This window comes from Pleurodeles waltl, chromosome 11 (genome assembly GCF_031143425.1).
Source record: "Pleurodeles waltl isolate 20211129_DDA chromosome 11, aPleWal1.hap1.20221129, whole genome shotgun sequence".
Classification (NCBI taxonomy): domain Eukaryota; kingdom Metazoa; phylum Chordata; class Amphibia; order Caudata; family Salamandridae; genus Pleurodeles; species Pleurodeles waltl.
In genome coordinates, this window is record NC_090450.1 from 826548328 (window position 1) to 826574816 (window position 26489).

At 43.5% G+C, this 26489-nt stretch overlaps 1 protein-coding gene across 1 annotated transcript in view; it reads left to right on the forward strand.

Moving 5' to 3' along the window:
* LOC138266189 (solute carrier family 2, facilitated glucose transporter member 11-like) overlaps positions 1 to 26489 on the forward strand; it is a 307604-nt gene that overhangs the window by 1106 nt on the left and 280009 nt on the right. The gene's annotated exons all lie outside the window — the stretch shown is intronic.

Consider the following 26489-nt stretch of genomic DNA (forward strand, 5'->3'; position numbering starts at 1 on the left):
CCTGTGCAACATGAGGGCTTTGAATTATTATTAGGGCTTCTGGTTTTATGGTATTTATTGTTTTAACACTTCTGTCTGGATTTTTTGGACATCTTATTGGTATTTATCCATATTTATTTTGTGTTTTGAGAATAAATGGCATTGTAAAATGGTATATTTCCACATTTATTTAACTCTTAGACATACACTCATTAATGGAAGCCTGTCACGTTTTAGCAAATTAAGTAGCCACATGCACCAAAGCAAAACACCCATTGGTGCATATTAGCTTTATACTACAAATATATGTTAACATATGCCTGTATTTAAGGCAATCTGATGTTGTTTTGTAACTCCCTGTATAGCTGCTCAGTTTTTGTGTCAAATTCATGAAAGACAGCATGGAGAGTCTTTCACAAAAAGCACAATTTTCAGTATTTTTCTGCTGTAAAAAATAAATACAGACAGGAAACACATTGTTTGCGGTCTGTAGTAAAAATGGGAAACTGGGAACCTTAATTATTATACATTTTAAGTTAAAACCGAGGACATCATTCTGCATCTAATTACCGATTCTCCGGAGTTTGATAATTACAGTGTGCGGTATTACTACACCATTAACATTGAGGACTCGCCATATATGCAATAACTCTAGAAATCGGTATTGGTTCACCCATTTCCACATGTTTTCCCAAATTCGAAAATTTTTACCTGGATAAATACAACCTGCATTTACTCGCAAAACGTCCCTGGAAAAAATCCTGAAGATACTTTTTTTGTGCAAAACTTGTACTATTGACTCAGCTCCAAATGTGATGGGGGAGTTTCAGGAAGCTCTGTATGTGTTTTATGTAATTGAGAATACTATGTTGCACAAAGATTTACTTTCCCACTTAATAACTTGTTTGTCCCAGACCCTACCTGCCAAGATTCCTAGGTCCACGCATGACTAGCTATCACGTCCTGTTTTCTTAAATCCTTGTAGCGCTGGTTTTATACTGGATTAAATAAAACTACAAGTGAATGATGAATGAATGAATGATTAAAATGTATTGAGGGAAAACGCTGCTTCAGCAGGAGAGTCCCAGCACTAAGCTGAAGCAAGAAGCATGAGAAGAGAAACCTCAGACTGTACAAAGCAAGCCCAAATTAAATCTCTTTAGTGAGAAGTGTCTTCAGGAGAATCTTAAATGCGACCTCTGAAATTATACTCCCAGATTTTTAAGAGAAAAATTAAACTAGATAAACTAGTCATGCATGGACCTGGGAAACTTAGCAGATGTGCTGCACACTTATTCATGTTTGAAGTTTGCATCACATAAAGTACATTTCTGAGTTGTAAAAATGGCAGGAAAGAAAGATCTGCGGCTGCGTTGTGCAAGTGATTTTCTCTAGATTTCAGTTACATTTGTCAGTAGTATTCCGGGTCGGATTGTCAGAGCAGATATTCACGCACTGGGCAACAAGCCAGTGCCTGATGCCCATCTGTGGGCTGTGTTTTGTTTCGTACATCATCTCTTCTGCTAGGAGTGCATAGCGATACAACAGTTTTACATAAACTAAGGCTGCAGCCTTAGAAATGTCCTAATTTCTTACCAGTAATCTTAATTACTCTGAGTCCATCTATTCCCTGTCACAGTTCTTGGATTCCTTCCCTTGCACAAGGGTCAATTTCGGCCTCTCCCAGATTGGCTACTGATCAGGATGTCTGATGACTCCTGGGTGTATACGAAGAGAGGGAGCCAGAAATCCAAAAATCTTTTTTTGGACATTATTTGTTTTTCTTTTTCTGATGGAGCAAGTGGGTTGATTGTCTCCTGGGTCAGGGCTCGCTTTATTATGTGAGTACTTTGACAAGAAAGACTAACAAGATGGTAAAGTGCGTGCCTCTTACACATCACGTCTCGTGCATTGTCATGCACCAAATGACATTCGGCTGGCTAGTGGAAGCACATTTTGACGTGTCCTGTGAAGGGGTGAGAAGACCATGTGGTAGTAGGGGCTTTCAGCTGCCCTGCGCTGGTCTGGGGATACCGACCGGGGCCATATTATGCATTTTGCCCCAGATGTACAACAGGCATGTGCACCCACTTTGTGTGTCCCCACTGCACAATGGTATTACAGAAGGGACCACAGACACTCGTGCACCCCTTCTGTAATACTGAGAGGTCTGGCGCACATGTAGCAACAGCACTATCATGAGAGGGTGTTCCACCATGTGCATGGAGACAAGGCCCCATTCAAATGATGTAATGACTTTGCCTCGGTACCCGCGCCGTATTAGGGAGGCAGGTGCAAATAGAAAAATGCCCTTAGGAGGCACACTGAAAGTGCGCCACAAAAAAGTGGGGCATTTTCAGTGTCCCTCCTAAAGGCAGCTCTCTGGAGGGACAAAGGCATCCATGAACTCCCCTGCCAGTCATTCCCCAGCAGGTGGGTGCAGTCCCTCCCTGCACCCACCTGCAAGGTGATCTCTCCCCTCTTCAAAGTGCACGCGGCATGCCACCTGCAATGGGAAACACAAAGTGGCTGGCTTTGAAGCAGCTGCTCCATATTCCAGTTGAATGCACTAACCCCAGGGCAATAAAACAGAAAATTACAACAGGTAGTGGCCAAAATAGCTGGTTCTCGTTGCTCTGTGGGTTAATATTTGCCCCCCAGAGATCTGTGTTTAGTGCTATGGTGGTAAGTTCTAATTATGTTGGGCCCACTCAGCCTTTCATTCTTCAGAGGTTAATACAATGAGCACCATTGAGGTGGGTAACAATTGCCACCTGTGTCTGTCAGCAGCACCAGGTGACCTATTAGAGGTAAATGTGCACTCTTCAGTATCTGTCTCATCTATTTTAACATGTAAAAGAAGAAAGCAGCAGAAGAACAGTGGGTATGTCAAATGAAAAAAGCACTTACAGTTCCCTTGAAAGATCTGCTCTCCCAGAAACATTTGAAGAAATAAATTGCAAATGATCCAGAAACGTCAGTGTCCTGGGTGATGGTTGCTTATGAAGAATGAGTGTAGGGTGGCATGACAGTAATTTTAGGATGCGAGGTAATGTGGCAGAGATTAAAGGAAAATTGAAAGGCATAAGATGTGAGATGAGGAGAAGAGGTGCTGACGGAAGGGTGAAGGAACATTGGAGTGAGGCATATGAGAGCAAAAAAGGGCTGAGGAAGAAAGTGGCCTTTGTGGTGGTAGATTTTGGGGGCAGGATGCCGGAATAGACACAAATATGGAGAGGAATGGCTAAGGGAGATGGATGACGGTATAGATTCTTTACATGGATGTAGGATGTAGGGCAGAAGAAGGACTTGGAGAAGGATGAAGAGCAGAGGAGGCAAGATTGAGCAGAGAAGGAAAAGGGGATGATGCACTGTGTTTTAGATATGATGAAGAAAGAATGAGGTTATGAGAAATGTGGGAATGAGAATGTGTGAAAAGAGAATGAGGGGGAATCAAAGGCTTTGGTGGAGATTATATGTTCCTTCTTGGTATCTTCTACAAATCGAATCTTTGTTGTCCAGTCTGCTGTTGTGTACAGGCCACCAAGGAGTGGATGAGAGATCAAGATGGAAGCCTACAGAGAGTACAGAGAGACGGCCTGAGAGACCCAGAGAGAAAGATCCAAAGAGACATTTCAAAACCGAAAGTGAGAGGCCAAGGTGGAGAATAAGAGAGAATCAATACATGGTTGTTGGCTGCAGCCGTTTTCAGCTATGTTAAGTTGCTTATTTGTATAGCTATTTAAGCAACAATAGGGTCACCTTTAAGCACTGAGAACAGGTAAAAGGGACATTAGAGATAGAAAAGAGAGGCCAAGAGAACAAATTAACAGGCATTACAGAGGGAATGAGGAAGAAGTCTGGAGCATTTAGTGGTCTTCCGCATGACAGATGTAACAGTTCTTCCTGCGCAGCCAGCTTTAGGCACATGACTAACAGACAAGGAGGGAAGGAAAAGCGCACATTCCCAGTTACAATCAAACCACCCTTTACAATGGTCATTTTTGTTGTAGCACTGAAAGTCAAACCCCTGTTTTCACGATTTTCACTATTCATTGGGTGCCTTAATTATCTTCCCAAACCTTGTTCGTCCTCTCCTCCTCATATACATTTTCTTCTCTGGCTAGACAGACATTCCAAAAGAGAGAATGGGAAATGGGAAAAACTTAAGGTATTGCTTGTGCTTGTAATTTGTCTAATTTTGGAAGCTATGCATGCTTAGCGAAAATGATGCACATTCTGTCTCTTCCAAAAATATTTTTTGAAAACTACTTTCAACTGGTGAAATGAACTTGGTGGTGTGTCAGCTCCACAAACAACGCAAGCTCAACTCTTTCAAAAGGGGGGTTTGGGTGTTCTCCCAGAGCCCATTCATTTTCAAGACTTTTTTTAAATGGAGACCAAGATGGTGCATTTTACAGTCTCTTGTGCCTCAGTGGAGATGAATGCTGTTACAGTTTTATTTTCAGCTGCCCACTGCTTGCGAAGGGCACTTCCAGTGGATGCAAAGATGCAGAAACTCGTTTGGCGTGTGTCCACATGAATGATTTTGCTCTCGTATATATATAAACTAATGGTCCTGAAGGATAATATTCTTAACACATACTAAATTCATTGTAAACAATACCAAGTTATTTAAGAAGTCTTTAAACAGAATGCTTAGTTTCACTTTCAGATATAGAAATGCCAACAAGAAATGCTTTTTTTCAATAATGCCGATGTTGAAATGAAAACCACAGAAAAAGTAGACAAACTGTATGTTTCAATATTGATAAATACAACGTATGTTTGAACACTGCATCTGCAATGTGTAGGTTAATGGTGATGGTGCAGTGATCAAATGAAAGCATGCGATAAGGCAGATAAAACAGATATATTAAATGCAATATATGAATGAGTGTAGGGATACAGGGCATGGAGGATAGGCAAGGGTACCTGTCCAATACCAAGTGATGATTACAGTAGTACTGCCCATTTGTTGAATTTGTTGATGGGGTTTTAAACCCTGAATCATGACATCACTTGGGTCTTCTTCAGGACAAAGCCAACCAGTTCTTGCCATAGCTATCCTCTAGGTGCTGCAGGGTAATATCCACATCTTGCCAGTGTGCACGATGGAAAGAATGAATCATGCAATCGAAATGGAGCAAATACAAATGGCTAAAACATCTACAGAAGACGTATCCAGAAAAGATCAGAGTTATAGTGCTGTGGAGACGTAGCACTGTGCTCTGTCAGCAAGCCTCCGCATCTCTGACTACTAAATGCAGAGCGCTCCTCTCACCTTCTAGGGGCTTGACTTTTCCACTAACCGTGACAACTCATTGTGTAGGTGGCCACCACATAAACAAAGCAGTAATGATGGGCACATGACAGTATCAGGAGTGACACGATATTTTGAAAAAGATAAACTGTAATTTTCTCCTGACTGTCTATGGCCCCATATCATGGGGGAAGAGGTGCTGAAAGGGGGTATTCAGCGAGAGAACACTAAACCTGCGGGTCTTGAAGTTTCCCATCTAGAAGCATGAAAGCGCAAGTCTTAAGAAGGACCTTTGCTAAAAAAAAATACCATATTTTCAAGTCATCTTTAGGAATTAGATCCAGCTGTGCTTCAATTCTTGAAAAAAAAATCTACACACCTTATTGATGATGGAAACAAGAAAATGTCAGTTTTATATTCGAGGTGGAGTTTCAAACTCTCTGTTGACTATAAAACTCTTTATGTGGCTTTATGGTCTGTAAAGTTAGGAGTTGTGTGCCTGTTATCATACCGGGGAAAGTGTGGTCGACCCTCTCATTTGCAGGCTTCCACCTCATTTATCCAACCCTTATCTGAACGAGGGGGAGAGGGTATGAAACTAGAACCATTGGAGGAACAGGAGAAGTTGCTTGCGGGGTCGACCCATGGACGTGTTTTTATTGCGGACATACATGAACACAATTTGAGATGGGCACCAAACCATTTTCTATATCCTTTTGTCAATTTTCTGCACCTTCGAAAGGTCATATGATAAGGCTTGTTTAATTCGCAGTACAGGTGTGCAGGTGCAGGTATGGACCACTGCGTTAAATTTCAAAATACCTTTTTGGAAATAGTTCTGTGCAACTCAAAGGCTGACACCGCACATGAGCTTCAAATGGAGGAAGTGCTAAAATTGACTTCTTTGGTTATGCATCCTTCAAAAACTTGCAGACGCTTTTCAGAACGTTCATTGCCCTCCCTTCAAACATGTGCTTCAATGCAAGAGTGTCCTTGCTTAGGGTCTCATGGGTTCACAGCTAAATGGTCAAAAGGGTGAATGCGTTTCTGAACCATTTTAATAGTTCTCTCATCCCACCCACAATTAGTGCTTATTTTCAGCCATTGGTTTCTGGGGGAGGGGCACTGGCACTTGTTTTTGAGGGCCGGCACTTATTTTTCTGAATCAGGCATTTACTGCAAGCAAAAGACACATATGAGAACGACGGAGGAAGAGAAAAACAAACAAGCATTTGCAATGCAATGGTTTTCGCGTTTGCTCGAGTTAGAGCTATTAGCATTGTAAATTTCAACCTGGACTTTTCTTGCACATAAATTGAAAATTAAAAGTAAAACAGTTGACATAAGCAAGCCGATTCAAAGCGCCACGGTCGTCATGAGCGCAAAGGAGAGACACAAAAGGAAAAAGATGTTCACTCGCAGTCAAATGTATCGACAATTGTGTTACCAATGTAACAGAGTCGATGGCCAAGGCAGTAACAAAACTGCCCCAAGGAGGGATAAACATAAAGCATTTACCAATGATAACAAAGGATTTTTTAAAGGCAAGCCCGCAAACGAGTGATAGTGATGGACGTGCGGTGGGCGTGGCTAAAAGCCCACAGATAGATTACAACAGGCCAGAGCGTTTGCGCGCTCGACCTAATAATAAAGACCTGATCCAAGACCCTCAGCTGCTCTTGAAGTTTTCTTCTCAGTAGGAGACTGTGAAAATCCAGGAGGATGCTGATAATGTAAGTTTCCTTTTGGTGCCCAGCCGGGTGGGCGGGCTTTCATTTTCAGCATATCATGAGGTGGAATCTCCTCATGTGTATTAACTGGGATGAGGATGAGTGACGAAGCAGTTTCACATTTGACAAGGACCAATTTGAGTTCTTGCAACTTGCTGCTCGGTAAGCAAACAAACTGTGTGCCTTCCAGGGCCTACAGATCCATGTAGGATTGCCACCTTTCCCAGAAAAAATACCGGACATTTGTTTACGTTATGTTCTTCTGAAAGAGACAAAAACTGATACGTGAATAAGAATTTGAGTACAATTTTCAGTATTCTTTAATAGCATGCCAATTATGCGTCTGTTTGCATTAACAACCATTAACAAATGATTTAGACCTCTCTCGAATACTTGTAAAGATTTCTTCATGTATTAGTTGTTTTAGGTTTATATTTCAAAGTGGAAAATACATCGGATTTTACAGTTTTTCACTTTTTAACTGGTATGACACAAAAATACGGACTAACCTTGTAAAATGCTACCTAAGTTGCAACCTTATGTCCATGTGGTTTTCACAGTCACGTGACATGAAAGCTTGTGAGCTGGTGGCTGCTTAGTTTCTAAACTGGAGGGTGTGATTGGCTCCCTCCCTGCCATGCACAGTGGCCCTTAGAAACACGGGCCTCTTGTGAATAATTTCGTGTGAAGTGTCACGTGTTCGATATTTTAAGGTGAATCTCTTTCACTTCTCTGTGGTGTCAGTATGACTCTGGGAATCTTTTGCTTACCATTTAGTTGCAGTGATTTGTACAAGGTGCAACACCTGCCCATTTTCTCTTTTGCAGACATATATACCTCTCAAACATTTGAGCCTCCAAGGGTGGAGTGATTGAATAATTGTGGAACGTAAGTTTGAAATCAGTGGAGATTAAACATTTTATAGGCCAGGAAGGTTTTGAGAGCAGGTGATTCCATCTGGGGTCTACTGTAGGCATTTAGCTCTTTTGAAGGGTGAGAGCTATGAGTGCATCATTAGGTATGTGCATTCACTGTTTTATAGATCATCCACCTGTTAAAATTCAATCATATTTTTCTGGCTGGGAAGGGTGTTTAATTGCTGGAATAGAGGGGGAACCAGGGGAGTTCGGGTTACATCAGCTTTCTTGGGGAAATGGCCAGCCTGGGTGAATTGTTCCACTGGTCTGCACTGCAGATACCAAGATACTGCCCATGGTCATCAATTGATGGTGGGAATGGGTGGCAACTGCAACCCCTAGGCAATCAGTTGCAACACCTGGCACTTTGCTTGTGACCTCTTGCTTCTAGCCTAGCATAAAATGTGTGTGATAACTTAATTTGCATTTCCTCCAAGGCTTTCAATATAATATCATCAATGACTCCATAATATAGAATTGCTGATACTCACTGTCTAGAGTACCTGTTTGATCCTGAGAAGTGCTGGTACTCTCCCCTTCACCTGGAAGAGGTGCGGGTACTCAGTCCCGGACATACCTGCGGAAAGGAGTCATGATACAGATTGTCACTAGAGGTGCAACAGGGAGAAAACCAGTTAAACAGTGTTGTAGAGGAGGGAAGAGAAAATGGAAAGTAGAACTCGGCTTTCCTGCAACAGTCAGTCCTTTCTTTCACATATGAATCATCCCAGGCAAAGACATCAGAGGCAGAGCTGTCTTCTCTTCCTCTATGACGGTGGAGTGCAGGGCAGTAAAAGGTACCAGGCATCTTTGAAGCACTGAGAGAGGCCCAATCAAAAAGAGGCAGGGAAAGGGTAAGATGCCACTATTCTGTCCATTCGGAGACTGGACAAAACGCTTGGACCAGTAGGTCATTGCTTACTTGTTCAGAGTCACATAAGTCCTGAGGGTCAGCCTGTGAAAGTAAACCCTATGACTTGGTAAACAGACTCCCCGAGTTTGGAAGTTGGATTGGGGAGAAGAAACCATGGTAGGACATTCATTCAGCCTCATTGCTGTAAATTTACGCAAAACAGCACAGATTGTTTACTATTTGGCTGGCAGGTGAATGACTGGAACCCTTGTATTATAGATATTCAGTTAAGAGAAGTGGTTTGGTCTTGAGATCAGGCAGTTGATTTAAACAAGGAGAGCTGAGTGCTAAACCTAGCTTCCCTTCTTTACCAAGGGGGTGGCCCCCGGCAAGTTGTGATGCCTCCCGACACTGCACAGAATCAGGCTCCCCAGAGTGTTTGCCACTATACACAAACTGATCATTTAGGTAATGAGTGCAAACATGCTCATGCCCTAGTACTTGTCCCTATGCAGTGGTCTCCAAACGTTTTAATGCTACGACCCCCCAGTTGAAAAATAAAAATCATTGCCCCCCCTCAGAATTTTTCACAAATATTTTATAAAGATGGCAATGTTTAAATATGTCTAGATGTATTTAAACATTGCAGTTAAGTACTGTTACCTTTTTAAAAATGCAATAACATGTTTCTGCTTAAAACAAAACACTATTGTCTGTGTAATGCCTCTTTTGGCCATAGCCTGGCACCCGCCCTGGGATCACTTGAGGCCCCATTAGGGGGGCCTGCCCCCCAGTTTGAAGACCCCCTGCCCTATTGTATGCGGCTCTGATAACTAATAAAGGCTTTGAAATATGGTCTTCCTACATAGCTGCAGTTTTTCCATTATCATACTCTCATCATATGTACCTTGGTATTTTGCAGCCTTTTCTACATTTTCAGTTTTTACTGAGGTATATTTGCATTAGGAATGTTCATAATTTTATTCATTTTTGGAAGTTTGTGATTTTCAATGGAGAGCCTCAGAAGAGACATTTTGGGGCATATTTATACTTGTTTTTTGCCGAATTTGCGTCAGTTTTTTAACCCAAATTCAGTGCAAAACTAACTCCATATTTATACTAAGGCGCTAGACCCGTCTAGCTCCAAATTTATGGACTTAAAGTCATTTGTTTGGACGTGGAAACCTACTTTGTGTCAATGAGATGCAAAGAAGGTGTTCCTGTTCAAAAAATGACTCTATGGACTTAGCACCATAATTATATCCCCCCCCCTGCTAAAATCATGCACAGGAGGGAGGAGGGGTCAAAAAATGGTGCAAAGCTAGCTTTGCACCATTTTTTAACTCCTGGTTCAGGGCAGACATTAGGGGACTTGTGGGCCTATTTCCATGGTGGAAGAACATGGAATAAGCCCACAGGTGCCCTCCCCAGGCCCCAGGGAGACCCCCACCCACACCAGAAGGACCGCTGGGACCCCATCCCAGGTAAGTATAGGTAAGTACAGGTAAGTATTTTATTTTATTTTTTAAAGTGCCATTGGGGGCCCTGAAATGCCCCCCCCACATGGCTCTGGGTGCAGTGGCCATGCCCATGGGACCCTGGTCCCTTGTGCTGGCGATTGGGTTGGTGGGCATGACAGGAGTCATGTGGTATGGATGGTTTTGCGTCAGAAAATGACTCTAGGCAAGTTAGAGTCATTTTTATTTTACTCTAACCTGCCTGACGTCATTTGTTGGTGCAGAACTCCCTTCTTCCATACCACCAGCCCTACCCGACTAACGTCATTTTTTTTACGCTAGCCTACCGTTTGCGCCAGCTTGCACCATTCCATAAATATGGTGCCCGGCTGGTGCACAGAAATGGTGCAAGCCTCTGCTAAACCTTTTGGTGCAAACTTGTGTTAGTGCAGTTTTGCACCAAAAAGTATAACTCAGGGCCTTTGCTTGTTTTCCTTATTTGATGCAGTGTGTGAAGAAGTACATTTAATCTTTAAATGCCAAAGATGCATTCTTTAAAGACTCCAACCCACACATAGCCTATTCATCTTTTGCCAGTATTCGTGTCTTACTGGGCAGATGCAACTTTTTGTCTTCCATATGTAGTCCCTCTTTCCCTATATTTGATCCCTAGTGCTTATTAGGATGCTTAAGTCTCATGGTTGTTTTTGTGTTTTGGTCTACAGCATGTGGTAACCCTAATTAACTCATTTGGTATTTTGGCGCGCCTTGCAGCAGAGCAACTGCCAAACTGTAAGCTTGAACCCTGTGAGCTCTAATCTCTCAGAGCCACTCGAAGTGCACATAACCCCACCTGCAAAGGCCTTTAGGGGCCACCAAATCTAACTGGTTCCTCATTTCCTCAAATTGTGCTTGTTATTTCTAACTAAAAGGCCATTCCGTCTGAAAACTAATCTGGAAGGTAGACTGGAATGGAAATCATTGTTTTATGGCCATGAGATAGTGTTTACTCTTTTTGACTAATTCCTTCTAAATCCAGTTTTGTGTCAGTGTTCATTGCTGGCCTTGTTGGCCTGGCATTGTGACACCACATGAAGCTCCATGTACCTTAAATCTTTGAAATGGCATGTCCTCTGCTCTTCTTTTCTTGTTTGTTCTGCACTTTCTAGCTTTTTTTAAGCGTTTTGTTAGTGGGGACGGTTTAGGAGTCTTATCTACCAATTCATCAACCCATCGCACTGCTCAGCAAATTAACTGGTGGGTGCGGAATTGCAGAAAAGTGGAAGTGGCAATGGAAGGTGTGAGAGGGGATGGCAGGGAAAGGTAATGCGAGACCAGTGACAGGAGAAGAGGTTAGAACAGCTGTTTTGGAGTTTTTAAGGTGGGTGGTTCTGGATCACTGGGGATTTGTCAAAGGGTAAGTAAGAGAGAAGTGTAGTTTGGTCACAAAAAAAGGAGTGTGGGTGGAAGGAAAGCTAACGTTGGGATCATTTGGCGATGGAGGAAGTTGAAGACGAGAAAGTGGGGGCAGAGATGGACGTTTACGAAAGGCGAAATTACTGAGCATTACTGGAGGGGTGGGGAGAGAAAGGAGAAAGGTTGGCCTGGACAGTGGTGTGCCAAGGAAAGAACAACACAGAGGGAAAGATGAAAAGAGTGATGGGTGGAGAAAGCTTAAAGTAGTCAGTATATTAAAAAGGTGTAAGAATCAACTGGGAGGATTGAAGAGATGGTAATAGAGTCATAGTAAAGGTTAGATGTGAGGGATTAAACGTTGGTGAGGGTAGATAAGAATATTCAGCAGTGTAGGAATTGGAAAGGGTAGATATATAAAAAATAGCAAAAGAAAAGAGTGAAAAACTAAGATTTTTTTTTTTTAATTTCCTTCGTCAGTATATTCTTCATTGTTGTACACTAAAAGTTTCTTAATGGATGCAACATTATCTCAACCCTGCATATGAAGATACTGTCTGAGATCGACAATCTATGTGGCAAAATTTTCAATAGGATTATCACATGATTTTTATAGAGTATTTAATTTGTATCTGGTTGTGATTTTCCAAAAACCTTTGTAAGATGTAACTTGCCAAAGCTCACATGCCTTGCTTTCTGTGATTACTCTAGACCAAAGTCCATGTGATGTCACTTCCGGTGGGGTCAAAGGTTGTATAATCTCTCTTCCTGGGATGTCACTAAATCAGAGGTCTTACAGAGTCCCTTCCTGTGATGTCACCTAGGTGATCAAACAGCATGTGATGTCACTTCCGCTGCCCCTATTAAGTTGATGAATTGACACCCATTGCCGTGGCAATGCACAGTCAGTCAGTATGCTACGATGTGAAGAGCAAGCTTACCAGAGGGCTTTTTCCACCACAAAATGCCTCACATCAAGGATCATGTAAATTCCTTTTGTGGAAGTAATTAGATAGCAGAGAACATTTGGAGGGCAAATGCAGCACAGCCTGGACCTCTAACTTGGCCTCTACACCGAGCTGTTCATGCAGTGAAACAATAAAACGACTTCCATGTAATCTTGCTAGAAGTTTCTCAGGATCTGGGTCGAAATCTGATATGTGGACCTCTGTATGCAATGTACACTAATGATAATCAGTTATATAGAATATGATACACACTGCATTGACTTCGTAACCACATAATAAGTGATTAGTACTATCCTTTAGAAACCACTTTATCAACTTTATAGTAATGAAAGTTGGAGTTAAAAAAACTCCTGCCTTTTAAATTCATACCGCTTAGCATAAATGGAGATTTCTTTTTTGAAACCGAGACCTTACTAACTCCACCATTTTACATGGCTCATAACTTACGACCCTGCCAGTAACACGCAGATCTCTGTAACAAAAGCTTGTGAACCCACTGAGCTATCTTACATAAATTACAAACCCTTGACTCTCACATAGCTCTATAGCAGCCGCATTAACTCTCTGATGATACTGACCTGTGACACTGACGTGTCCTCGCTAACAGCATTCTTCTGGAGGGCTTCACAGCCATACAACATATTTCTAATACACTTACTTCATTTTCTCTAATTTTATCAACATATCTCACAAAAATTAGAGGTAATAACTACATCCAAAAGTTAAAGGGCTTTCGGTGTACATGTATGTTCTCTAGCATGCAATTTTCCGCAAACGTAATCTCTGGCTAGTTGCTGTACATACATAATAAGCAAAGTCTACACATCAATATACAGTTTAACCAATAAAGTATCATAGCTGCTTAAACAAGAGCATCGTGGGTGAAACAAATGACAGCTCACATATTTCACAATCCAATGCATTCTCTAGTTTTAATAACAGGACTCTCTTTGAACTTTGTAGCCACCAGACTCGTGGTGAGTGTGAAGCTGCAGTCACAACTGTCGCCAGGCTGCACCCATTACTCTGTCTGCACAGTGCAGGCCCCCTTATCTGGCTAACCCCACCCTCAATCAAGACCCCCCAACAAAGATCAAATTGTCTAATTTGTGAATTAGAAAGAAATAAATAAAAAAATCTACTCTCGACGGATGGGACTTTTAGCAAGTTTGAAGCCAGACACAGGATTTAAAATGTTCAAATAGGTAATTGTTAGGCATGGCAATTTTTTATTCATGTAGTCCTGGCTCCGTATAAATCAGAGCGGAAAAGAACTGCACAAAATGGTAAAGCCGTACGAGCAAGTAGAAAACAAGCATTTGCAATGCAATAGGTTTCGCACATTTCAAACAAGTAGTCATCTTTTGATAAAAGTGCCCACGAGCAAAAACAAAAAGCTCTAAGGAAGTTAGCATGCAGCCTGAGAAGATTTGTCGCCCCCAACAAAGATAAGCACTGGCATGTGTGCGATGTCGTGAGTGCTGGCAGGGATGGGCCCTGGAGAGAGAGCAAGAGAGAGAGAGAGAGAGACTCACCGCGATGCGAGGGCATAAGGTATTTTTATTTAGTAAAATAAGCTTATTTTAGGAGTCCTCTATTTAGCAAAATAAGTTTATTAGTAAAATTACTTTTTTTTAGGAGCAGGGTAGAGACCAGCACTGGGTAATGCCAAAACAATTATCAGCTACATGGGAGGAGGTGGGATATATGGAATGCTGCAATAAAACACAGACAGCTACGAGCCTCAAAGGGAGCACAAAAGAAATGTCAAAAGAAATAAAAGTGGAACAATAAAATACTTGGGGGCATATTTATACTCCGTTTGCGCCGAATGTGCGTCAAAAATGTTGACGCACTTTCAGCGCAAACGTTGCCCCATATTTAAACCCTGATGCCCGATCCGGCGCACCAGGAAAATGGCGCTATGTGCGCCAGTTTTTGGAAGCGGCACCCCGCCCTGCGTTAATGACATGCAGGGTAGGCGTTCCCGTCCAAAAACAGACGCACATAGCGGTGCGTGGTATTTATGCTCCAGGGCAAAAATCACTCCCGCGCGGCAGGCGGCGCAAAAAAATGGCGCAAAGCACGAATAGCGTGAAATTTTAACGCCTGGGTCAGGGCAGGCGTTAAAATGGGGCAAACACACCTGTACTTAATCAGAACACACAGAACAAACAACAGAGCAGCAGAGCAGCAGAGCAGCAACAGGGAGACATGGAGGTGCTTTTTCTTCAACGTGCACGTAGACGCAGAGCCCTGCAGCAACAACAGCAGCCACAACAACAACAGCAGGGACCCCAAAGACAGCGCAGAAGGCAGGAGAGGATATTCCGCCCACGAACAACTCTGCATGGCCTCAGGGAACGAGATATCATCCAGAGGTACCGGTTGAACTGGCAGGCCATTCAGCAGCTGCTGACAAATATTGAACAGCAATTGGCCCCCACTTTAGTGACTCCACGCACTATCCCAACCGAAACAAAGCTGCTTGCCGTACTTCACCTGCTGGCAAGTGGCTCGTTTCAGACAACTGGTGCCCTGGTTGGTGGAATCTCACAACCATCTTTCTCCGCATTCCTGCCTAAAGTACTGGATGCCATCATTGGACTGACACCCCGCCACATCTGCTTCCCTAACACAGTGCAGAAGCAGCAGGAAACAAAACAGGGGTTCTACGCCATCAGTGGCTTTCCGCACGTCCTTGGTGCAATCGACTGCACACACGTACGCCTTGTGCCACCTGCTGCGAGTGAACACCTCTACCGCAACAGGAAGCACACACATTCCATCAACGTGCAGGCCATAGTCGATCACCAAGGACTGATCAGCAACATTGTGGCTAAATATCCTGGGAGTGTACATGACGCATTCATCTTCCGTCACTGCACCATCAACCAACACTTCCAGGATGGACGGTATGGCAATGGACTACTTGTTGGTAAGGACAAAAATCTACTTATATAGTCACTGCACAGAAACCCTCTAGGATAAACAACCCATACACCACAATAGCAACACCTAGACAGGAACACACTGAGGTACTCACATCACTAGCCATGTGTCACAAGTCACCATTGAACCTCTCACACATTTGAATTTACTCCACAGCTTAGTGTGAAGACATTCATGACTGTGGTTGCCTAAATGTCACCTTGCAAATTGGAAGTCTCACAATAACCTGTACACTAATACAATGCATAACTTTTAAGGGATGGGATGGCCTGGCTATGTTCATATGAACGTTTCTAATACCCTTTCATGTTTCAACTCTGCATGGAACTATCATCACACCCCCAGTGAGGACACACGGACACCTGTGTCACAAGTCACAATGCAAGGGAGGGCACACTGTACTTGAGAAACCAATACATCCTGCTGACAAACAGTTAGACAACAAACACTTGCTCAGCCAAGGAAAAAAAACAATGCCAAAGTTTCCACCAACAACCATAGGTTGTCACATTAGTACACAAAATAGTCACAGACAACACAACACAACTACTGCCATCAAAGATACGTACAACAGTGCCTCCTACATCTAATTGATACCATTCTGTGTTTCTCTTTCAGCTGATCAGGGGTATGGCATCCAGCCTTGGCTAATGACACCATATGGGAACCCAAATACTGCTGCTGAGCGGGCATATAATGACGCCCACAAGAGGACCCGCAGCATTGTGGAGAGGACCTTTGGGATCCTAAAGTCAAGGTTCCACTGCCTTGACATCACTGGCGGAAGCCTACTATACTCCCCAGAGATGGTCTGCAAAATCATACTCACTTGTGCCATATTACACAATATTTGTGTACAAAGGAACATTCCCCTCCTTGAACCGGACCCAGACATGCCTGAGGATGATGATGAGGAGGATGCTGGCCTGCAACAGGAGGGGGAACAACCTAACACCGCAGCAGGAGTGCGTAGGCGCCAACAGCTTGTGAACATTTTTTTTACTTAAGTTATTATAATCACTTGTATTCCACACTTGTAAATAAACACAGATAACAAACACCACATCATGCTTTGGCCTATTCATTTCTGACCACCTTTAGTTTGAAATAGCTGAAGATGAATGTCGTCTCATTGATCAAGAATGCTATTAAAATTCATCACACCAAAAATAAACATCACAACTGTATGCACAGAGGGTAGGATGTGACATGTTACATTACCATACACAGAGCCCAACAAGAGTACAAATGTGACAATTACACATGCCGGATCCAAACAACTGAAACAGTCTCTCATCCAGCCCAAAATTGGAGATCATTCGAAAGTCACATCACACGTGTTCAGAGACAGGGTGGGACCATCCATGTGTACGTGAACATGTCATCAATGGCTTCTCTCAAGTGTATGATGTGAGCAATACACAATTGCAACAACATCAGCTGCCACTAACTCAGGAGGAGACCTTGAAGTTACAGTGACAACATACACACAGACAGGTCATACTGGATCCACATTCCCACACACATGTACACATATGTCATACAACCAACCTAATATTTGAAAGTAGACCATCACAGTTGTGTCCCAGTTTGAACCTAGCAGGAAGATTGTAACATGACACTAAACCAGTTTATGCAGAAAGGGACACAGACAAGCAAAACAATCTTCGCATTATCACATCGTGAACGCTGAGAGTCTTGCAAACTTAGGGGGTCATTCTGACCCTGGCGGTAATTACCGCCATGGCGGAGGTCGGCGGTAGCACCGCCAACAGGCTGGCGGTGCACCGATGGGCATTCTGACCGCGGCGGTTCAGCCGCGGCCAGAAACGGGAAGTCGGCGGTGTACCGCCGACTTCCCGCTGCCCTTGAAAATCCGCCATGGCGGCGGAGCGCGCTCTGCCGCCATGGGGATTCTGACACCCCCTACCGCCATCCTGTTCCTGGCGGGTCTCCCGCCAGGAACAGGATGGCGGTAGGGGGTGCCGCGGGGCCCCCGTAAGAGGGCCCCACAAAGAATTTCAGTGTCTGCTTTGCAGACACTGAAATTTGCGACGGGTGCAACTGCACCCGTCGCACCTTCCCACTCCGCCGGCTCCATTCTGAGCCGGCGTCCTCGTGGGAAGGGTGTTTCCCGCTGGGCTGGCGGGCGGACTTTTGGCGGTCGCCCGCCAGCCCAGTGGGAAAGCCAGAATGACCGCCGCCGTCTTTCGGCGGGAACCGCTTGGCGGGCGGCGACCGCCGACCGCCGCGGTCAGAATGACCCCCTTAGTCTTATGAAAATGGTATGCAACTTAGCTCCAAATCATCATTACTGCAAACGTCAAATGGGCTAAGGAGATGAATGAATGGTCAACAGTCATTCATACCATATGGCCTTACATTCGCCCGCTGCTGCAGGTTTGCCAGGATATGATAAAAATACTCCATGGATACAGTAGCTATTCTGGATGGTCAAATCCTAGGGTGCTGGGGGCCTAACTCCACCTCTACCACCCCCAAAACATGCAAGAATCATGTACTTGTGAACTAAACACATGCATAAGGCACATGTGTGGCCTCCATGTCACAAGTCCTACACAAATATGAAACACAAAATCATAATGGGACATGGTCAGCCCCATAAAAACTGAAAGTGACTCTCCCACTCCCTGTTAGGACTACAGATAAAAGCATCCCCATCATAAAGGTGGGGACATTTTGGAGACGGAATACATAATGGTATCAAAAACATCATTCAAAATAGCCATCAGCAATTACACCAAATATGTTGTCAAATATGGTCAATACATTAGTTAACGTATCCCAAACATCACAGTGTGAAGGCCGTCTATACATAAAAGTACGGACATTTGTCATATACAAACACAAATGTGTCTCACATCGCACCGTTTTACCATGACAAATCACCTTTCCAAAGCTAAACACATGAAGACATTTGGATAAATTTGCTCCATATTCTACGCATACAGCATGGCCGTCATAATTTGTTCACGTACATGAGTGCACACAATGCAGAGTCAGATACAAATGTATCCAAAAGTGTCTTGATATTTCACCTTCAAATTATTATTTACATCCACAATATTTTTGAGACTGCATCATGTGCACTACTGTACGTGTAAAAAAAATCACGCCCATGATGTATGCGTCGTGAAATTGACGCTACATGCACAATATGTTGGTCATTTCATGTACAGTATTAATTATTAATATTCATATCATATTTTTTCACTCCGCATCATGTGCACCACTGTACGTGTAAAAAAAACTACGCCCATGATGTATGCGTGGTGAAATTGACGCTACATGCACAATATGTTGGTCATTTCATGTACAGTATTAATTATTAATATTCATATCATATTTTTTCACTCCGCATCATGTGCACCACTGTACGTGTAAAAAAAACGACGCCCATGATGTATGCGTGGTGAAATTGACGCTACATGCACAATATATTGGTCATTTCATGTACAGTATTAATTATTAATATTCATATCATATTTTTTCACTCCGCATCATGTGCACCACTGTACGTGTAAAAAAAATTACGCCCATGATGTATGCGTGGTAAAAATGACGCTACATGGACAATATGTTGGTCATCTCATGTACAATTTGAAATATTAATATTCATATCATTTTTTTTCACTCCGCATCATGTGCACTACTGTACGTGTAAAAAAAATGACGCCCATGATGTATGCGTGGTGAAATTGACGCTACATGCACAATATGTTGGTCATTTCATGTACATTATTAATTATTAATATTCATATCATATTTTTTCACTCCGCATCATGTGCACCACTGTACGTGTAAAAAAAACAACGCCCATGATGTATGCGTGGTGAAATTGACGCTACATGCACAATATATTGGTCATTTCATGTACAGTATTAATTATTAATATTCATATCATATTTTTTCACTCCGCATCATGTGCACCACTGTACGTGTAAAAAAAATGACGCCCATGATGTATGCGTGGTAAAAATGACGCTACATGGACAATATGTTGGTCATCTCATGTACAATTTGAAATATTAATATTCATATCATTTTTTTTCACTCCGCATCATGTGCACTACTGTACGTGTAAAAAAAATGACGCCCATGATGTATGCGTGGTAAAAATGACGCTACATGGACAATATGTTGGTCATCTCATGTACAATTGTGCACTGTAATGCGTCAAAAAAATATGACGCACATCTGTGTATGCGTGAAAATATGACGCATTACGCGAAAATAAAAACGGCGGCCATTTTATGCAGGAAGTGATGTAATAGGATATCCTGTTTACCAAATCTGTACTGGGAGTTGACTTTCACTTTCACTTTGCAGTCTCAGAGTTATCTAGACTGTGTGGTTGTGTGAAATGTGTTGTCCTGTGTTTTACTGCTTTAGTGTCCTGTGTGCCTTGTATTTTGTCTTTGTGTCAATCTTTTATTGTTGTCTAACATTGTCTCAGTCTGTTTAGTGTTATTTTGGCTATACCTGTGATTGTTTGTATTGTCTGTGGGAGTCTGTTGTGGGTAGCATAGTTTGGGGGGTTAGTTGGGCTATTTTTCTCCTTCTTCTTTTTCTTTCACACCTCTACCTTTCCCCATTTCCCACTTTTTCTTTCATTTTTCTTTTGTACTTTTTTACACCTCTCATCATGTCAGGTAGGCCTCGCCTGTCCAGGATGGGTGAGGACGAATTGGGGGGCTTCATATGGCTCGTAAGCCATTTCCTCCCACTGATGCTGGAGGCTGGGGGCCGTGTGATACAGGGGTATCACACGGAGGCGAGGAAAATCCGTTGGGAGAAGGTGCGCCATCACCTGGTCCGGGTCTACGGGAGTCTGAGGAATATACATCAACTCAAGCACCGCTGGGCAGATCTGATCAGCAGGGAACAGGACCTGCTGGACCACCTGGGACTCCGGATTGGTGGCTATGTTGGTGAGTACTAATCAATTACATGGGAATAATAGGAATGTGTGCGTGAACATGTGATGATTGGTAGCCAATCTGCAAAATAAGTAGCTGACTGCGTGTTATGCTAGGGAAACCTAGGCCCATGGGTATACACATAAATCCCCATTTTTGCTGCACATGTACACCCAATAACAGCAGTAATATGCAACATCTATTTGTATTTTGCTAAGTAGCCCCCTCTCTGCGTCACAAAATGATGCAAATGCTGCGCTACAAAGGTATACATATGTGTCCAAATGTGTATTTGTTGCAGGATGTGTATGAAGACCTATGCTACCAGGCCGATGCCTCATTTTTGCAACACATACCAGATGGCTGTAGCTGCATGGAATGTACTGTTGCATTTGTGTCTGAAAAGCAACACGTGAACTGCTCTATTTGTACTCTACTGGTCATAATGGCCAGTGAGTACGTCATGTAGAAACAACATACCTACATATGTAGACGCCATAGCTAGACCGAAAATTGCAAACACATGATGATGCTACACATGTGTGTTGCCTTCACGTCACATGAAGTTAGTCATGTTGTCCACACATATGTCACATGTGTGTCTGGTTGCTGTGTGTTGAACCTGTCCACATAGCCTGTTTGATTGTGAGTGGTCATGCAGTCCTCATGGAACCAGTTGTGGAATGTTTCTCTCTGGGATGCACATGCTGAGATGTATGGATCACATGATTGTTGGGGCCTACTAATGGAGGATTAACTTGGACGACACATGACTGTCCTGGCCACTGCATGAGTGTAGTAGGGTGTGTCACTGGAGCAGGAGACTCATCCAATGATAATCTAGAATACAAAGTCAGCCAGGCAGGATGAGCATGTGTGAAAGTGTATCATTACCATGTAATATTCACACACTGTCATTGTAACAGAAATTATTTGTCTGTTCACCCAGTCTGAGTATAATCTTCCTTTCATGCTTTACAGGTGGACCAGCCCCGTACACCGTTGGTGAGGTGGCCCATTTTGACGACCCCGATACCTACAGTGAGTGTTGCCTAAGTGCTATTGACATTGTTTGGAAATGAAGCATGATGGATTACTGTGTGTTCAGGATAATTCATGATTTGATGTGCTGGCCGTTCATTGGCTTTGTTGTTTTGGTGTGATATCAAATTGGAATAATGTTTCTGTAAAGCAATACCTAGTCATCTCTCAGATTGAGGGGCTGTAGGTCATTCAATTAGTGCGACAATTGGGAATGGCATGACTCATTTTGAATACACTGGTCAATGTTAGACTTGGTCAGGAACTTGCCATTAACTGAGTCAGCATATCAGACTGACAGTCTCCCAGATAGCTTAGGCACATGGCTTCGATGACAAGTGCTTCTTCCTAGTTGAGGATGGACTGTGTACACTGTAGGTCGGATCTTCCGGGGGCATGTACTTCCACAAGGTGACCTCGAAGTGTGTGTGACTTGAGTGCAATGGCCTAGGTGTTCTGTTGAATCATGTGAATGGGTGTTCTACCTCCTCTGTGTGTGTTGTAAAACATGCCTCACTAATAGTATGTTATGTTGGGCTAAGTCATATCATTTTGACATGTGTGGACCTGGGATGTGACAAGGTTGGGCTGACTCCAACGTGTTGCTAGCCCTTCATAGGTGTTGTGTGTGAAGGCACATGCTTGTTGAACATTCTGTACACTCCTGGTTGTGCATTGATCATGGGATTGTTGTTTGTTCTTCCCACACCACCCACAAAGACTGGGATGTTACTGTGAAACAGGGTACCTAGGACTGTAGCAACCAGTATGTTACACGTACTTAACACCTTTTGTGACTTGAGTTTGTACCTAGGTCCAGATGTAGCAAAATGTCTACACATTGCAAATAGCATAATTTGATGTTAGTGAGTTGCAAACGTCTGTTTCCTAATCCGAAATGTTTTTGGTGGTCATGTACATATTAGCAAAATGCTTTTCTAAATGAAAAAAATAAAGGAGTTTACCAGCCCTACTTGCAAATCACAGTGGTAGGCAATCCCATTTGCTAACGAGTACGTGGTTGCAAAGTGAGTAGCTGTTATCATCCACTTGAAGTGGATGCTAACCAACTTGCTGACTGGAAGGGGTCCTCATTGTGAACCTTCACCTTTGTGAGTGGACCAAAATACTCCTGCACAAAACAGCCAGTGGTCTAGGGGAGCAATAATTATTGTGTAAATTAAGAAAAATCAATTGTTGTGAATTTAAACAAATCGCAGCTCATTTTCCTTTCAGATAAAGTGCCTACACTTGGTGAAAAATAACTTGCTTCATTTAAAAGCAGTCACGTGTATGGAGTTCTGCTGTTCCCAGCAGGCCTCCATCCCCGTGAGTGCCCATAGTTGCTAAGGTGGTGCAAGTTGGAACCCACATCATTGATGTTCATGAGGTGGGATTTAGGGACCCTATAGTGACTCGCAGACGGTGTCAGCGACACCGTTCAGCTTTGCAATTTGCTAGTTGATTTCCCATCAATTCCTACATCTGGCCCATAGTGTCGACATATGATTCATGGCCAGGGGTTCAATCTTAGCACACAACTATTTGAGTGAGGAGTGTGATTCTTATCACATAGAATGACATATGTAGAGAAGTCAGTATGCGGACGAGCTGGTGCCATAATGTATAATGCCTTAGGTATGAATTGTATGAGTAGTTTAGGGTGATGTCATCCATCATGTAGAGACATGGATATGCTATATGTCATATGCCCTTCAGTATGCATGACTCACATGTACTTCCTCTGAGCCTTCCCGTGAACTATGTTGTAACAATTGCTGCAACCAATACATTGCTAGTAATGGACAAATTACCCATTGTGGTATTCAACCCACTGTAAATTCTATGCTCAATATTTGCCTTTTCTCTTCACAGCTGCAAACCTGAGTGCCGCAGCTCGCAACCAGTTTGAGCGCCGGGCAATGAGGTACAGCCACATCCTGCAGGTGCAGTGTGGGTATCGGAGGATGGCCCGCAGATACAATTCGGAACGGGCCTCCGGGGCATGGTATGCCACACCACAGGCTCCCCCAACGGTGCCCCCAACAACCCCCGCCACTACATCCACCAGGTCTGGCCAAGTGGACCCAGCAACGGACCAGGCATCCTCATCCAGACCTGGACCCAGCCGTGTGGTGGGAGCAGGGCAGTCCCGTGCCCACACCACTCCACCAACACAATCCACCTCCACCGGCACCCAGACCTGCACTGACCCTCCGATCAACCCAGCGGACTTCCACGCATTGTCAAGGAAATTGGACAGGTTGATTGGAAAAGTTGACACCCTGACGGAGGACATGGCTGAGGTGAAGAAGAAGGTGCGCTCCATCCGGCGAACACTACGGAGGCCAAATCAGTAGACATTTTGCCCTCCAGAACTTTTACCCCTCCCCTCTCACCTCTTTCCTATTTCATACTGTTAGTTGGGTTTGGGGGGTTAGTTATAGGATAAGTGTAGGAAATTAGCTTAGTTAGTGTTAGGTAAGAGGGTGGGGGGTCCTTCTTCTTTATATCTTATCTTTTTGTGTGGGTGGGTGGGTGGGGGGCAATGTTGGGATTCCTGTTTAAAAAAAATAAAAAATAATAAAAAAATCTATAAAACAAAAATTAAAAAATATATATGTTTGTTTAGGATAGTGTAGTATGTGTGTAGGTTAGTAAGTGTTGTCCTGCATGTGTCTTGTCTCATAATGGTGGGTGGGGGGTTGATGTTTAGATCGTTTCGTTACATGTGTAGAGTAAGTTTAGCTTAGGTTAGTTAGGGACAGTTGTGGGTTAGTAGTAGTCAGGTTAGATTAGTGTAGGTTTATCTTTCCCTTAGTTGCCTCTTTTATTACTTATTGGAAATAAAATTTTTGTTAACCCTTTACCTGATGCGTTAGGTGCTACCTTTTCATGGCCTTGACATCAGTGTAGCAGAAAGTTTTAGTATGACATTTGTGTCCTATGCTCGCTATCCCCAGGCTATTGAGGTTTAACATGCCAGCTACCCGTGTGCTAACTTGGTAAGTATCCACCATGTGGGAGAGCCACCATTGGTAGTGTGCATAGATCATCAAGATTTGGGGTTGGTATGTATCCTACTTCACAAAGAGTGCTTCCAGAGTTGATTTTGTAGGTAAATAGATAGGTCGGACAGCATTGTGAAGTTCAGGGAGAGCTTTGTAGATGAGTATTTGTTCACACTCTTGTCTTGTTGCTGTCATTGCTGACCTACATCATGTGTGTACTGCTTGAGCATGACTTTCCTTCATGGTAGTATACGCTGTAAGGGTGATTGATGCAGTGTAATTTGGTTATCATTCCTTTCATTTTACAGCATAATTTCTTGTTTTAGTATTGCAAGGTGCCTACATTTCTCAGCCACCATTAGTTGTCTAGAATAGCTATGGATGGGGCCTCATTCTGTCCAACACAGCATGATTGTGTGTGCTTAGTCCCTACATCAGTTATTTTCCTCAGTCTAGTAAAGCTATGATGCAATCCTGGCCACTGCACAGATGTTTCAGTATACATGAAATCAGGACAGTAGTATAGAGAATCGACATGGTTGCCACACAGCCACTTTGGAGTTATGTACTGCACAGTTGAAGTGTGAAATGACACAGAGACACAATAGGTGTGCAAGTGATATTTATTTTTAGGTGGAGTAGTGCAAAAAGTCCATTAACAATGTTAGGTGAGTCCGTTCTGGTGCATTCTTAAATGGTGATCCTATTTACAGGGTGTGGATGATGCTCCTGACATGCTGGGGTGATGTCACAGACGGTGCAGAGGAACAGGAATTGCCAAATGGTAGGAGAGAAACATTTACAGCCAATGTGGACAAGTTAAACAGTGGATTGCCGAACAGTCATTGAGGGTAGTTGGAGTGAGGCTGGCATGTGTCAAAACGTAGGACCTTGGTCAGAGTAGGGCATGGTGCAGGGACTAGGGCTTCCGGGTACTCTTGCGAGTGAATGTTATCTGTTCCATGTCTTCTTCTTCTGATGTGTGTGTTGCCTGGTGTGTCCTTGTTGTTGTTGGTTGTGAAGGGGCAACACACACCTCAGTGTCAGAAGACATGGAGGCAGACATCCCGGGGGCTGATCCCTGTCCAGTTATGAAGGGCAGTACTGCAGCAAGGAGGGCGTGCTGGTTTTTCAGAATGGCAGCCACATCCCGATGGTAGGCAGCCAGGTCGGCCCTGAGGGGTTCGATGTTGCATTCGTGCACACGCTGACTGGCTTGCTGTTGGAGTTGTTTGGTCAACTGGATGACAGCTGTGCAGATTGCCTTCTGTGTTACTAAAAGTTCCTCCAACAGCGATGTTCTGGCTTGCATTGCAGCTGCCTGATCAGCAGTTGACAGCATGCACGAACGCACCCCCTCAAGGCTGGCTGCCATAGTTTGCATCCCCACCCGCACCTCCTTGGCCAGCTCCCGCTGGACCCCAACGACTGTTCTTTCGAAGCTGGTGCCAGTGTCGTCAGAGTCCTCAGCTGTGTTGGAGCTGGCAGGTCTTACAATTGGGGTGGCGGGTGGTTCTACTGTGGTGGCTGCTTCTTCTTGGCTCCTCCTTGTTACTGAAGGGGGGGTTTGGAGGCTTTCGAGGACCATGTCAATGGTCTCTTGTGTGAGGTTGATGGTCTCGTCATCCATGTCATCAGGGAACTCATGGACAGGCATATCGGCAGGAGATCCGTGTTCCTCTGCAAAGAAACAGGGTACAATTAGTGTGTCTGTGTTGAGATCATTTTGCACTAAGATACAAGCCTTTGGATGCCTTAACTTTGTACTCTGATTTTGTCTTGGTATCTGCTGTCCGTCATAGGGCATTGTTGTAGGCCTATGGCCCACCTGTGTGTCACATGTATGATATGGAGCTATCAGACATGCCTGCCAGGTCATCTCTAGGTGTTGATTTGTAATTATTTCGGAATATGCATTTTTTTGTCCTACTCCTCCCTCGGTGTTTCACTATTGTTATGGAGGGA